Source organism: Sturnus vulgaris, chromosome 6 (assembly GCF_052056855.1).
Source record: "Sturnus vulgaris isolate bStuVul1 chromosome 6, bStuVul1.hap1, whole genome shotgun sequence".
NCBI lineage: Eukaryota > Metazoa > Chordata > Aves > Passeriformes > Sturnidae > Sturnus > Sturnus vulgaris.
The window spans coordinates 20,904,546-20,918,423 of record NC_142248.1 but is presented as its reverse complement, the minus strand read 5'-3'; the positions used below and the strand labels follow the sequence as shown (position 1 = coordinate 20,918,423).

The 13,878-nt window shown below is 36.6% G+C and overlaps 1 long non-coding RNA gene across 1 annotated transcript in view; it reads right to left on the bottom strand.

The window, feature by feature from the left end:
* Positions 1-13,878, bottom strand: part of LOC148223353 (uncharacterized) — a 241,709-nt gene that overhangs the window by 146,817 nt on the left and 81,014 nt on the right. The window lies entirely within an intron of this gene.

Sequence of the window (13,878 nt, the reverse complement as noted above, 5' to 3'; positions counted from 1 at the left end):
TGACTGAATCTGCAACATTGTCAGGCTCACTCTGGTACTTTCTACCTTAAGTCCCTTTCTATGTGCTCATTGCTATAGTGTTTTTCAGGCTCAAACTGGTTTTGGATTAAATCCCTAATTTCTCACTTCCTAAAGTAACAGTAACAGTAATGATTTCTCCTATCTGGCTAATGACAATTTAGCACTGTCACCGTGTGAGATATTATATCCTTGTTGTCCTGTTTCTGCCAAAAATTTTATCATAATAAACGCAATAGAATAAGAGGCTTCTTTTTATGTTGGCGTACCTAACAGCTGTGTATTTGGATCATAGAACTGATTCTTCAAAGCCTCCAACTTTTTCACAAACAGCAATCTAGTTTTAATTAAAATTTTTGCAGAGAAACTTGCTATAATAGTAACTGAGAGTCATGCTAAATCCCACATTTTGAATGTTTTCAATTTTTTGATCTTGAATTTTTGATTAATTCCCTGGGGTTCCTAGCTTTTGATGCTGGGTTACTTTGGACTTACACCTAGGGTAGCTTAGTGAAATCAGGAACATACATGTATATATTTCACTAGGAGTTGGAGACTGAAAGTTTTGCAGTTAAATTGCAAATATGCTGCTTCTGTCATTTCTCCTAAGAAATATTTTCCTATCTGCATAGTACTAAGTCCCATAATTTGGATCTGAACGCCAGTCTGTACTGTGGTACAAATTCTAGTGCTCAAAGAAAGAATATTCAAGCAGTTACCCCTGGGGTAGAAGGGATGAGGACAGACAATCCTGTGTCAGCTTGCAGTGGTGACTCCTCATTTGTTCTCACAGCTGCAATTTAACTGGATGAGATTGTGGCAGCTCTGTTTCCTGCCCTACTGAGCACTAAATAAAAGGAGCAGTGGCATCTACTTAGTGGTGCCTCTGGCACAAGCCTAGCACAGAGATCACACGATCCCTCCGTTTGTCTAAAAGTGATGAGGCAAAAGGATGGCAGAGAAGAGATCCTGTCTACATTAGTGGTGTGGAAGCCAAGAAAAAAGCATTACAGCAAACAGTAGCTTTGCCTAGTTGTGGATTAACACTGGTAATCACTGCTGGTAATAGCATGTCTAATGTCTCCTACTCCATAACTTCTTTCAGTCCTAATATCAGTTATTTCTTTCACCAGAGAATTTCAAGCCCAGTTTCACCCATGTCACCTTGTATTTCAACTCAACACATTCCTATTTCGTCCCCAGCATAGACTAAGATCTCAGTATGACTTTAAGCTTTATTTTATACATAGCTATGACTGTGTCAACCCATTCCCAGAATACCATTATTGAATATCATCACAATTTGTTTCTCCAGATTCCTTCCATAAGGACTACACAGGGGGAAAAAAACCCCTCTCACTAGCAGGCATAATTAATTTTGTGTTTGTTTTTAAAATAATCAGCTAATTAGTGGTGTGACACAGTTCATTTGTGACTTTAAAAATATTTATGATTCTTTATGATTTGATTCTATGCTTTGGAGGAAAATAGCTTCACAGTGTTTAGAGTGTAAAGCATTGCCAATTTTCTTAAAAATATTTGGACTGCTGGATTAAACCTGCCTTAATAACTGGCAGTCCATGATACAGATCAGTCTTGGGCATAGGAAGAGTCAGAGAATAGAGTTACCCTAGCAGCATCATCTTCTTCTGGATATGCTTGGTAAGTTTGAAAAATATTAAAACATGTCTTGGGATTTCTCTCTTTGCACCACTGCAGCAGTAAGTGATGGAGAAGAAACCAAATCTGGCTGTGAAAATGAAGCTCCAGATAAAGTCATCAAAGTGCAAGTGCTTTAGCTTATGCATATCACATAATATTTACCACCAAAATAATCCTCCTATATACTCAAATCATAGCAACATTTAAAGATACTTAAAAAAATAGACATCCTCCAACACTTTCCTTCTACAGACATAAGTACTTAATCCAGCATGAATGGTGACATAAACTTTAATTTATGTCCTTGTAAAGCTACTCTTCAAAGAGATGAGTACCACTTTCAAATAAAATATAATAAAATAAAACAACCCAAACCAAAAAAACCCTACTGTCATTATAATACCTGCAGAGTGATACCACTAACAGACCTGGCTGTTTGTTTCTAAGAAGAACAGCTGTGCAACAGACTGTCTGAACAGTTCCTATTACAGAATGCAACATGGATCACTGACACAAAGGAAGCACTACACCAGCTGGCTTTCTGTCTTAGAGCATTTCTATTCCTAGATGATTTACCTGTTCTCAGCCCTGTCACCTCAACACTTCTACTACCCAATTAAAAAATGATGTTTCTGGATTCTCTTTGCTATAAATTAGATATGTTTTTGTTCAGATCAAACTGGTTACTTTTTTTTTAAGTTTTGAAATACATGACTTATTTTTAAACTTCTAAAAGCTGCTTGATTATTTATTTGTGGTCTATTTTGTTCTCTTGTAGAGTTTAGATATGAAAAATTCTTTTCAAATGTATTCATATGCAGTGATCTACATTTCCTAATCATAATCATGTCAGCAAAAGTGGAGCTGCTCTTAGGATAACATTTTAGTCTAGAAAATGATTTCCCTTTAAAATGGATTCAATGGACATGATATAAAAAGAAGATGCAAAATTACACACAACAGTTTGCATAATCAAAACAGATATGTTTTATATTCAGGCAAGATTTCTTTTTGCTACATTAAATGGAAGAAAATAGACCTTTTGGAATTCGGCAAGTGTGCTATGGCTATAAATGCAGTAGCAGTGGAATTCCAGTAGGATTATGAAGAAGATGTACAGAACTTAAAAAAAGAAATCAACCAAGATAAAGAAGAACAGTATAAAAGGATAAATGTTTTTTTTTTAAACTAACAATAGTCCATTTATTTCAAATAGCAACTATATTTTCTACTTTAGAACTAAAGTTAAATTTATGAAAGCCTGAAATATGGAGGTGTATTCTTTTGTGTAGGAAATTTACTGGTCCTCTTTTAAATAAATGTAGTTCAAATGACATGTAATGAGTGTAGAGCTTCTTTCAATAAATAATATCCAAGATATATTCATATCTACATTCAGAACAAAACTTGCTCATGTTATGGAATAAGGTTTGAAGGGCTCTGCAGGTATCTCCTAGAGACACTGTTGCTCTGGAGCAGACAGATTTCAAATTATCGTTTTTCTTCCCTAATGAAAAATAATCTTGATCCAACACATAAAAATATGTCACAAATAACTACAGAAAGTACTGGATTTTTTTTTTAAAGATGATACAAGGATAAGTTTGTGATAATTGTGTGAAGGTTACTGAATGAAAAATAAGCCACTTAATATTTTATGGGGAGAATTAATCCGTGTTAAAACTAGCAACAACAGGTTTTCTATCTCATAAAATTTTACAAGATTTCAGTTCTTTTTCTTCTCATGCTACAGAAGCAAATCAGAACTTTCCTTATGAGAAGGAAGAAAGGGAATAGCTGATAACCTTCATGTCAGGCAATCCAACTGTTATACAGTTATATCCACTTTTCTTCCAGTGCTTGGCCAGCCTGTAGAAGTAGTGTCTCTTAATCAATGTACTAGAATTCCACTGAGCACGGTAATTAATGGAGGAGTAAATGATGGCAGGGAAAGGAGAAAATGGATGCAAAGCTTAGCAACCCAACATTGACCATGTGACTGGAAAGTGACACTGTTCCTGAGAAACAAGTTTTCCTGACTTCTATGCATATTTTATGTATTCTTTTCAGTATTAGTCAAAAACCCAATTTCACTTAGATGAAGATGACACTGACTTTCACTTCTCAGCAAAAGTAACTGGGACAACAGTGGAATTTTTGATTTAATAGGAACTTTTCCTCCTAAGTGACATCTTTTTATAGGTGGAAATTATTTCTGCCAGTGCACTCATAAGTCATTTTCCCAGCATTGATTTAATAATGAGAAGTAGCACGCTGTCTAGAAGTAAATGTTTAATATATATCTATCATCTATGCACAAATGCCTTCACTCATGAATCACAGGAAGAGTCATCATTAGAGGATAATCACAAAGACTCAAAGGCTGTATTAACACATCCTCCTTAACACAGATGAAAAGAACTATTGCTCAGACCTGAAGGGAATCAAATATTTTAAATACACACAGATTTTATTTATGAAGCCACCATGAAAAAACAACTTACTTCTGTTACTCACTAATTGCCTGAAGATATAGGGGTTTTTTATTTCTTCCAACTGCTTTAAGATTAATTTAAGAATTTACACAAGCTATCTGACCTCAATTGCAATGATTACTGTCTGCTTTACTGTGTTTACTGCATTTAAATTCCTAGTATTTTGTGAGACAAAAAAGTGCGATTGTTAATACAAATGAAGAGCTAGTAGATTTTCAGATGAATGATAAAAATTCTAAAAATTATTTAGATGGCTTGAATCCTACTGATTTCAAGGAGCTGAAATTTATCTTTCAAGGGTATGTGTCAGGAGTGATGGGCAGGATTCATCTCACTTAACTTTAAACTGTCTAAGCAATTTGTCAGCACTCCCTCTACAGAAATGCAGGGCTACAAATCTCTAGAGTACAATTCATTCTTTCCCCATGCAGGATCTAAGCCAGATGAATGAATTATTCTTTGGAATAATTTTATTCTCCACTGATTACAGAAAAAACCTAAATGGCTGGCATAAAATGTGCTTTGCACATAGTCAAATGGAAGTGAAAAGAAATCTACCTCGTGGATACCAGAGAAGTTTTAAGACACTAATGTCCACTCCAAATTAACGTGACAGATCTTCAATCATTGTAACTTGCTTCCACTGTAAAAAGTCACACTGAAAAGGAGGCTGAGCCACAGAAGGGGGACGTACTTTTCCTCCTGCTGGAAGTCAAATAAGAAGGAATTATCACAATAAGACTTATAAGAGCTATGATTGTCTAGGTCTTCCCTTGTGAGTTTAGCCACCTTGTAACTCAAAGCTCTAAACTGCCCAAGCTTTGTTGGAGCAGCTTACACTCCTCCTTGTTTGCAGTAGGAGGTAATTTCTTAGATATGAATATTTCAAGTAACTGAAACCCTTTAATTCTCATGTTATTTTAAAATCTTTCCCTCAAGGTTTTTAGCTCTGGACAACCATTAGCAGACATATGTAAAATAAGTACTTTTTGTTTCAGTCCTGTTTTAATGGCTGGGTGTTTGCAAAATTAAAAAGATATTACAGTAGATAATGACTGTTGTAATTGCTTGTAGTCTCAACACAGATTTCTAATGGGAAAAATATGCCTTACCCTCACTTGCCTCTAGCATACAATCATAATTGGATAGGGAAATCAGACATATAGTGCAACAATTCAGTGAGTAAATTGAGGACTTCTGTTTCCACACTTCACATACCTGACAGTCTGCTACTTTAAAGGAATTTGAAAAAATAAAGAACGGCATGCTATTAGCAATGACATCTACTGCTTACTGAAGGGCATATGTAGATTGATAAAGAAGGATTTTCTTTCAAACAAAAAAAGGGATTTATACTTTTTTAGAGTTGCACACTGTGATGTGACTGATTGGTTGTTGCAGAGCTAATAAAAAGATGACTACTTGCAGCTGATAGTATATCCTATTTCCATCTAATTTAATGGTTTTCTGCTGGGCTGATGGGAACCTAATCACAAAACATTGAAGATTCAGCTATTTCAAAGCCTGGTTGAAATTTCTACTGTTTTCTGACTACTTAGCCTTACTTCTTAGAATTCTAACCTCTTACTACTTGTTGTGAATTTAATCATTAAAGTGTACACTAACATTATAATATGTAAATTTCACTGTCTCCAACCAAACATATGAGAGTAAATAGTATCTTTTTATGCCAGAGATAATTATAATTTTTCATTCTTCTTAATGATGCCTAATTAATTACTCTAGGTAATGCACTATTAATAAAAAAATAAGACAGTCTCTACCTTAGAAGACTTACTGGCTGAAGGTAAAAAATCAAAGAAAGTGAGGGCAGTTGTTGTGCAAAGGCAGAATTGACAGACCAGTTCCATGAAGTATTTGTACATTAAAGCCTTATTTTTTTAATCTATTAGTACGAACCTGTGACTGGGTTCTGCAAATCCAAGGTAGTCACAATTTTAAAAGCCAATGTGTTAAACCAACAGCCACTTGGAAATGTAGTGGTCTCAAAGTTTCTGGAGGCTAAATGTAGACAGATATTCTTCATTTAATTGCACAAATACAAAAGATATCAGAACACCCTAATGGCTTCCTATATTATTGTTGTCAGGTGATAGTTAGGACCTAACAAAAAAGCCAAATCAATACTATTTGAATTATTCCTTACATGACAACCAAAATACGGACATGTACCTTAATGCATAAATATTTCTAGATAATTTTTTTCTTCTGGGCATAAAACGAGGCTGCATAAATTCCTGTAATTAGATCTATATGTAGTCTCAAAGTGCCAAAGCTGAGCAAGTAATTGTGTTCCTGAGCTGGTCTCATATCAGTTGGGTGATTTTTCACTTGCTCAGCTTAAGCTATCACTGATAAAAAATATCTTCATGGCTTCACAGCCACTAAGGTCTAGCACAGACCTTCTTTTCAGTTAGCACCAATATATATGTAGTAGTATATTAATGTTATTCATATAATAATAATAATAATTCATAATATGTTATACTTCAGCAGCCAATGAATATGCAGTTCAGAAAGTTAAGATAATTTGAATGAGCTCTTGTAAACCTTTCTTTCAAAACTAGTCACACATTTGAACCAGCCTACCAAACATTAGACTCTTCTATTAGACTTAAATCCACTAAAAATTATGTAAGAAATTAATAGAAAATATGTGGTTACCTCGAAACTACAAACAGAAATAATATTTGTGTTAGTGGATTAGTGTTTTTTTCTTTGACATTAGTTAGATGGTTATATTGTGCTTTTTGTGGCAAGGTTTTGGTGGCAGAGGGCCTATGGGGGTGGCTTCTGTATGGAGCTTCTATAAGCTTTGCCTATATTTGACAGAGCCAATGCCAGCCAGCTCCAGGACAGACCTGACACTGGCCACAGCCATGGTGGTAGCACCTCTGAGGTAAAATATTAAAGAAAGGGGGGGAAAAAACTGCATATCAATCAGAAGAGATGAGTGAGAATATGTGAGAGGAACTACTCTGCAGACACCCAGCCCAGCAGGAGGAGGCAGGAGGCTGTCCAGCTGCTGGAGCAGAGATTCCTCTGCAGTCCGTGGTGAAGACTATGGTAGGCTGTCACCCTGCAGCACATGGAGGACCACAGTGGAGCAGGAATTCACCTGCAACCCCTGGAGGACTGTGCCTCAGAGCACACGGATATGCTTGGAGGAGACTGTGAGCCCACACTGGAGCAGACTGGAAGGACATGGGGGACCCACACTGGAGCAGCCTGTTCCTGAAGGACTGAACTACTTGGAAGGGACCCACACTGGAGCAGTTTGTGAAGAACTGTAGTCTGTGGAAAGGATTCATATTGGAGAAGTTTGTGGAGGAAGGTGTTCCATGGTAGGAATCCCATGCTGGAGCAGGGACAGAATGTGAGGAGTCTTCCCACTGAGGAAGATGGAGTGGCAGAGACAACACTTGATGAAGAGACCAAAACCCTCATTCCTTCTTCCTCTGCACCACTGGGCAGGAGGAGGTAGAGAAAATCAGGAGTGAGGTTGAACCCAGGAAGAAGGGAAGGGTAGGGAGAAAGTATTCTAAGAATTAGTTTTATTTGTGGTTATCCTACTCTGATATTACCTTCTCTGATTGGTAATAAATTAGAATAATTTCCCCAATCTGAACCTGTTCTGCCACGACAGTAATTGGTGAGCAACCTCTCCCAGCCCTTGTCTCAAAGAAGAAGCCTTCCCTTACACGTTCCCAGCTGAGGAGGGGAGTGATAGAGCACATTTGGTGGGCATATAGAGTCCAGTCAGGATCAACCCACCACCGTTGTTGTGATTATTTTCTTTTATAGAAATTCTACATCTTAAAACAGAAGAGGAAGTCATTGGAGCTGGTGAAAGGTCAGGAAGTCATGTCCTGTGAGGAGCAGCTGAAGGCTTTGGGCTTGTCTAATACGGAGAAAAGGAGGCCGTGAGGTGAGACCTCATTGCTCTCTCCAGCTTCCTGCAGAGGGGAAGGGAGCACCAGGTGCTGGGCTCTGTTCCCTGGCATCCAGTGACAGGAGGTGTGGAAATGGTTCAAAACCGTGCCAGGGAGATTCAGATTGGACATTAGGAAGCATTTCTTGACCAAGAGAGTGGTTAAACACTGGAACAGGCTTACTAGAGGGGTGGTCAATGCCCCTGTGTCCAAGAGAACCTGTCAGAGTTGAAAAGGCATCTGGACAATGCCCCTAATAATAGCCCTGAGCTGGTCAGGCACTTGGACTAGATGATCACTGAAGGTCCCTTCCAACAGGAACATTCTGTTCTGTTCTATTCCTAAGACTAAACCAGAGAATTTTACAATAGCATCCTCCATGGGTTTCTTAAATAAATAGTAGACAACACCAACATGCCTTTGCATATTTCAAGTCTTTATTTCCCTCTCTCTTTCTTTATAATCTATAATGTAACTTCAGAGATATTATGAACAGCTGGACTTTACAACTCTCTAGAAATGACTTCTGAAAACTTGTTTTAGTCTGTCCTACTCCAGTTGTTGACTAAATTGAATAAGACACCTTAGAGTCTTATTCATCGTTTCTACTTACTGTGAATTGCATAATTTCCTTTAATAAGCACCATTTCCTTACTTAAACCTTAAACATATTTCAAGGGGTTTTTTTCTGTGAATATACAGAACCTGAGCATGGAAACAAATGCAGCTTTCTTTATAAGTCTTTGCCTTTCTTCTTGCTATCTGAAAGGTCAAATATATTTTAACTCAACTTAAATTGCAGGTAATCAAAACCAAGAAATTCAAAATCATTCTTATGCTTCCCTCTAATATACCCTGCCTCAGGACAGGAAACAATTATTTTTGCCTAATTGGATTTGTTCAGCCTTAATGGTTTCTCTACGGAATTTACTAATTTCCAAAAGGGCTACAGCAAGAGACATAAATGGGCGTGGTTTTAATTTACTCGTAAGTACTAAAGAGATGTAGAGAGAGAGGATGTCAAAATGGTATTTCAGAGATATCCAGTAAGAAATTTTCTGGAAATTTAATGGAAAATTATAAACATCCAAGCATGCAAGGGTACTCTAACTTTATTTGCATGTGTGCAGTACATGTAGCATATAAGAGGTATCGGGCCAGTACCAAAATTGTAAAATGCTTTTCTGTAAACAGAAAATAGGGATGTTAATAGGGATGATGCATATTATTACCAGTATATTTTTTGCATAAGGAATTCCCTTATTTTGACTTATTTCTTCTGAAATATTCCATTGAATTTGACTATTAACAAACAAGTTAACATACCATGAAATAACACATTTCTTGGATAGTTCTTCCTGTGGCCTTGAGTACGGAAACTGCAGCCTGTAGTTATTTTAAAAAATGCTACTACAGTTTTACAACATATATTTTAATGCTCTAAATGGTACCTACAATTCCATTATGATTCATCCATAAATCCCATATCAGCATGTCAAATACCAAGGGTAATCTATATTGTTACTATATAGTTAACTCAATCTATCAAGGAATTATGAGCATGTTTGGTATTCTGAAGTGAGATGATCAGACTGTGGCAGACCATCCTCAAGCCACACAGACATCTAATTTGATAACTACTAGTTGCCTTGAAATTTTACACAGTCATAGCTATAATGAGAAAAGAGGAAGTGTTTCTCCACTTCCACATCTATGTATATGACCCAGCAAGAATCTGACCACAGTGTCAGGACAAGATATTAAAATTAACTACACCTCTTTGCACCCAACTTTGAACAACTGTTCTCTTGAGTGAATAGTCCTGTTTGTGTCCCCACTCTGGGACTGCAATGGATTCTGCAGTCACTGGCTTCTTCAAGAAACAGAATAAAATGGCTGGGTGAAGCAAGGTTTTATAAAAATAAGTTGTTCAAAAACCACTTACAGAATCAGTTGAAAAGGCTATGATGAAAGCCAGAAGTCAGGAAGAGTTAAAAGATGGGGTTGTGGCAGGAAAGGAAGCATATCTAACTCATCTCTGGAGAAATTAGGTGGAAACAAATACAGTAAATCCTACAAAAAGGAAAATCTTGCGTAGTTGGAGACAAATCCTTCAAGAGAGAGTTCACAGACTATGGCCAGGCTGACAATCATGCTGGTAAGAGTAGAAGAGTGTAAGAATGCATGTGTGCTGAGAGGAGCCCAGCCTACTCTGGAGCAATTAAACATCTGACATTATCAATATTTAGACAAGCCCAAAAGTTTGTTAGGGAGAACTTTATGGCCTAGAGCACAGAATATTGTAATGGATGTAATAGTATAGTAATTTTATACCTCTATATGGCATTTTTTCCCTTTCAATGCTTTGATTTTCCCATCTCTAATACACAAAAGAGAATCCTAGCCTTCTTTCAAGCACTGCTAATAAAATATCCTGAAACGCAGTTAATGTTAATATTGCTGGGGACAGGTGGTGTTCTAGAATCTGTAAGAGTATATGTAAGAGTATATGTATCACCTTTTCTGTCAGTGAAATTGTAGCAGCATAGGTCCTAGAGAGTCTGTTGATAATAACTCTTAATTGGTTAGGTATAATTTTTAAAAAGGGAAATTTCTGCAAAAGTGAAAGGAGAAACTACAGTTTAATTATATGACTGGATCTATGCAATGGCGTGCCAGTAACACTCGCTCCAGCAGTAGACTCCTGTCACTGTCCCTGCACTGGCTTGCATGCCTGCCTAACCACTTGGTGAGGCAATTAAATTTGCTAACCCAGCAGAAAACTAATCTGGGGTGGGAAGGCAGGGGGAGGAAATAGGGGGAACATTACTATCCTTTTCAGTGGTAACAAGCTGTTAGATTGGCTCAAATGCATCATATAACCACACCATGATTTTTATGCTTGGCAAAGTATTTAGGTTCTTGTTCATCAGAGCAATTAAAAGTATGTCTCAATTGAGGTGTAGGAGCAATCTCACTCATATTCAGCAGAGTATTTACCTTTACACCTAGGTTTTTATGCCTTTCTGTTTAGCTCTGTGTTTTAGTATCTGGCTGGCATTGTTCATGTACTTGAAATTGACCAGCACTGAATTAGAATTAACAGAGTTTGAAACTTCATTCTATGGTTCTGTATTGGGACATATTCAAAATCTTTGCTTATTTGTAGTCAATTTAGCTATATGCTATCTTCTAATTCCTCAGTAGTCCATGATAAAAACTTATCCTTGTCATTCACACCTATAGCGTGTTCTTTTTTGCAGTGTTTTAGAAGTAAGGAGCTCCTGAGACGGGTATGAGGCATACGGCCTTTTGATTGGTATGCATTAGGCAATTTTATATGCAAACTTATTTTGATATCCATGTAGTTAGGGGGGCTTTATTCTCTTTCTGTGCGTTTAAAAGCCATAACAATTAAAATTAAACTAATATAAAACTTCGCAGAGGAATCACTCAATTTTTAAGTGAAACAGCTTTTAGCATAAAAAGCCTGGGTCTTCAAAATCATTGAGTGAGATTTTCCCTGTTTATTTTGCAGATGGGTTTTCTGAGGTAGAAAAATGTAATTATAGGGAAAGCAGTAAAATGTGAGCTGGTTGAGGCATAAAGTGCAGCACTTAGAATAAGACAATCGCCTAAATTCCCTGATTGACAGATGGATGTCACATTAGATGAAAATGATAACAGATTTAGTGGACTGAAGACTAACTTCCTCTTGACAGTGCCCTGACCCTTAACCTACAACCTGACTCCTGTTAGCTTCACTAACACAGGGTAATTGTCACAGGTGCAGGATAAAAGAAACCCCTACAGCAGCTACCAGTGGTCAGAGGCTGATTTCTTTTGATGACCAGAAATGCACTGTTGAGATATAGTCAAGAAGTCCTGACCTCTGATGACCTTTCAGGGCATTAAAATTTACCCCTGGGAAAAGGAAACTATATAAAAGGAAAATGCTCTGTTCTGACTAATGCAAAGCAATATTTTAACAGTGTAATAATTAAGTTGACAAACAAAGCTGAATGATGTAAAGTAATTTATATTCATCAACACAAAAGCATGTTTCTCACACAATTGTAGCAGGGTTTCAACAAAGACCAGTATTATACACTCAATAGAGTTCATGGGTTTTATAATTATGAGTAAATTCTTTACCATGTCATACTTGGGATATGTGTACTACTCCAAAATAATTTTGTTGTATTTATATGCTAATAACAGCCTTTCAATAGAAGCCAGTTCTTTGAATTGTATTTAAATTTTAGGAAGGTAGAGGATTGTAACAGTATTTATAAATGACATGCTGACAACTGTTAGACTTCACAAAAGTTTATAGCTCGTTCTGTTAGGAAATAGAGTACATTTTATTCTTATTTTCTTCAGCAATATGAATGGGGAGTTCAAGAAACACAGAGCAACACAATAAGCTATGCAAATGCATTTTATAATAGAAGAAAGAATATTATAGAAGAAAACAAAATGACTGTGTCTCTCATTAGACTGAAGTCAATGCAGTAACCTGTCCATGTCGGGTCTTCTACACATAGAAAAATTGATATTACATAGGGGAAAAAGAAAAAGAGTAATGACTGCACCTCTTGGTAAAGTGAAAGTCTATGCATTAAGTAAGCCTGCCTGTGTTTTCAAAATATTTCATCTTAGAAAATGAAACAAAACAAAACTACCACAATCAACTTCCTAAACACCTGACAACAATGAATTGCTGTATTCAATTATTGTGTTTATTGGTGCTTAATGCCTGGACCATCCAAATATTTATTCACTAAATATGAGGGAACAAAAACAATGTTCGAAGTACAATAGGGATCAAGTTTCTGCTCAGAACAGTAGAGCTTTAAAAGACCCCTATGCAAACAGCACAAATTGCTCTAAAATTCGTTGAAGGTTCCTATTAAGGTCATAGGTCTTGCCCTGTGGTTATTATTCATCCACAAAATGCTCTGATAAGTAATATGACACTAAATTAGTATACACAAGCTTTAGGATAATTGCATAAAGAAAATAAAAATATTAAGTTACTTCAAAAGGACTATTATACAGGTAGAAAACTTCAGTCCACTGTGAAAGATGCAGTAGAATCTGTTTTTTCCTGACACATTTTATTAAATGATAAAAAAATAAGGATTATTCCGATGCAACTTACTGTCATGAACACTTACAATAATAATGCCTTCCTTCAGATTACCATCTTTTCAAATGGGATGAGATCATCAGGTAACAGTGTAAGATATGAAGGCTTAACACTGTGTTTTTAGCACATTAAAAAAAAGAAATTGCTGGGATAATTAACAACTACCTATTTGTCTGTTGGCTGCATTCATTATGCCTGCACAAATTGGAGGTCTCCAAAATCTGTGCAGTAAAATTTACTCTTTGTTCAGGAAGTTCCCCTTGGATTTGGGTAAAATTCTGATTTGCTGTGTCTATTGTAATTGTGACAGGCAGTTGACATGTCTCATAGTCTAAATGTAGTGGCAAGCAGGGGGTGGTACAATGATGAAAAAAACTGCCATTCATTCTCGTGCAAAGGAAAGGTGTTTCTTAGCATATTCCAACCTATGTTCAGTCTAGAGTTGGGTCTCTGAGGTTGAAGGTCAAATCTGTGAGGTCAAAGCTATTTCTTGTCAATCTTCGTTCACTAATGACACATGAATTGGAAATTAGAACAAAGTAAGTAAAACGAATAGCCAGAAGGTGAGTGTCTGTTTTATTACTCAGAAGAGCTGGGA